Below are 2,500 nucleotides of genomic sequence, written 5' to 3'. Positions count from 1 at the left end.
CTCCTCCTCCTCCCCTACTTCCCAACTACCACCCTCCACCCCCTACCCCCCACGCACACACTCACGCACATGCACACACCCCCAGCCTCGCCATCCCCTCACAGCACACATGGCTCGCCACCCCCAACCCCCCATCTCTCACCCCCCTCCCCACCAACCCTTTCCCTCTCCACCATCGCCTCGCCACAACTGCATAAGGGCGGAGTTTGCGTATCATTCAATTATGCCCAGTTTAAAACTCCCACTAACCGTTTTATTACGTTAATTACCTCCCTCCTACTCGACCTCCCTTACCCCCTCCCCTCCCCCCCCCCCTTACGCCACTGCCCCCAACTACAATGAGCCAAGAACGCAAAGTTTATTTTTCGCTTCGTGTTTTCTTCTTCTTCTTCTTCTTCTTCTTCTTTGTACAAGCATACACACTTCTTTTATATCTTTCTTGATGTCTTTCATTCTCTCTCTCATTCGCTTTCTCTCTTTATCTCTTTCACTCTCTCTCTCTCTCTCTCTCTCTCTCTCTCTCTCTCTCTCTCTCTCTCTCTCTCTCTCTCTCTCTCTCTCTCTCTCTCTCTCTCTCTCTCTCTCTTTCTCTATCTATCTATTTCCCTTCCCTCTCTGTCCTCCCTCCCCCCCCTCTTCTCTCTCTTTCTCTCTCTCTCTCTCTACCTTCCTGCTTCCCTCTCCCCCTCCCTCCCTCCTTTCCTCCCTACCTCCCTCCTCCCTCTCCTCTCTCCCTTCCTCCCCACCTCCCTCCCTCCATCCCTTCCTCCCCACCTCCCTCTCTCTCTCTCTCTCTCCCTCTCCCTCTTCCTCCATCTCCTCCAAGAAACGGCCAAGACGCGAGACACTCCGGAGTCTTAGCCTCGCCCCCCCCGAAGCGCGCGTCCGAGGCACACACTGTCAATATTGCGCGGGACCAAACCCAGTCGCTAATTAGTTTATTGGCAGAGCAATTATCTCGGGGTGATTAACAGCAGTGCTTCCTCGCCAACCCTCCTCCTCCTCCTCCTCCTTCGCCGCCGCCCCCCCTCGATTGCAGCTTTCCAGTCGTCTGTCACCGCGAACACTATAAGACACGACCTCTTGAAATTGTCGCTGCCTCCCAATCCGTCACCATCGTCGAGGCACTGTACAGGCACCATAATCACCATAGAATCTACCTCAGGAAGTCGTCGCTGCTTCCCAGTCGTCTATCACCGTCGAGGCACTGTACAGGCACCATAATCACCATAAAAACTACCTCGGGAAGTCGTCGCTGCTTCCCAGTCGTCTGTCACCGTCGTGGCACTGTACAGGCACTATCAACACCATAAAAAACTACCCCAGGAAGTCGTCGCTGCTTCCCAGTCGTCTGTCACCGTCGAGGCACTGTACAGGCACCATAATCACCATAAAAAAACTACCTCAGGAAGTCGTCGCTGCTTCCCAATCCGCCACCAACCGTCGAGCCACTGCACAAGCACCACAATTACCATAAAAAGACGACCTCGAGGAAATCATCCATCATGGCACCATACAAGCTCGCCACCCAACACCACAGACACTACCTCAGAGGTGCTAAAAGTACACCACACAGACCAAGAAGGACGACCAAGGACTCCAGCAGAGGAGGAGGTCGTGCAGGAGGTCGTGGCACCATAGGACACGACGGTGGACTCCCCTCTTTCCTCCCGCCATGCACGTCGTCACGGCTGGGTCGTCGCTGGTCTGTCCTGGTCGTGTACCGAATCCTCTTTATCTTTCTTCTTTTCTTTTCTTTTCTTTCTTTTCTTTTGCGTCTGGATAATTGGATCTTACTTCGGTTCTATCTTTTATATGAATGAATACTTGGATTTAGTTTTTTTTTTCTTTTTTTTTTTTAGTCTTTAGTTTTTTAGTTTTATCTATCTATATATTTTTTATTATTATTATTTGCACTACACTTTGTTTATTATTATTCTCGTAACTAAGGGAGTCATCACATTGTTGCAGGTCACAATACAGTGCACACTTCCCGGCTTCATGGTTGAGTTGGTTGGGGGTGGGTGGGTGGGGAGAGGGGGCTGGGGAAGGGGTGAGAGGCTGGGTGGAGGGGTGGAGGGTAGGGGAGGCTGGGTGGACGGTGGGAAGTGTGGGGAAGGAGTGGAAGGGGTTGGGTGGAGGAGTGGAGGGGTGGGGGAGGTTGGATGGAGGGTGGGAAGGAGTCGAGGGGCCTGGGTGGAGGGGTGGAGTGTGGGAAGGTGTGGAAGGGGCTGGGTGGAGGAGTGGAAGAGGCTGGGTGGAGAGGTGAGGAGTGGAAGACTCAGGGTGGAGGAGTAATAAGAGGTGGAAGAGGAAGTGGAGTAAAAAGAGCTGGATGAAGGATCGAGACACCGAGTGGAGAAGTGGAAGAAGCGGGGACGTAGAGGTGGAAGAGGGTTGGGTGGTGGGGCGTCAGGACCTAGGTGGAGGGGGAGGTGCTAGTTCCCTGAATATTGGCTCAAGGTCCACTCCACCACGTCACCCTTGCCTGGTGGGTCAG

General features: G+C 53.2%; 1 protein-coding gene across 4 annotated transcripts in view; it reads right to left on the bottom strand.

Annotated features, from left to right (window-relative positions):
- LOC113805941 (protein turtle) overlaps window positions 1–2,500 on the bottom strand; it is a 651,477-nt gene that overhangs the window by 648,669 nt on the left and 308 nt on the right. The gene's annotated exons all lie outside the window — the stretch shown is intronic.

This window comes from Penaeus vannamei, chromosome 17, assembly GCF_042767895.1.
Source record: "Penaeus vannamei isolate JL-2024 chromosome 17, ASM4276789v1, whole genome shotgun sequence".
NCBI lineage: Eukaryota > Metazoa > Arthropoda > Malacostraca > Decapoda > Penaeidae > Penaeus > Penaeus vannamei.
The sequence above is the reverse complement of the archived record's forward strand: the minus strand, read 5'-3'. Positions and strand labels throughout refer to the sequence as shown.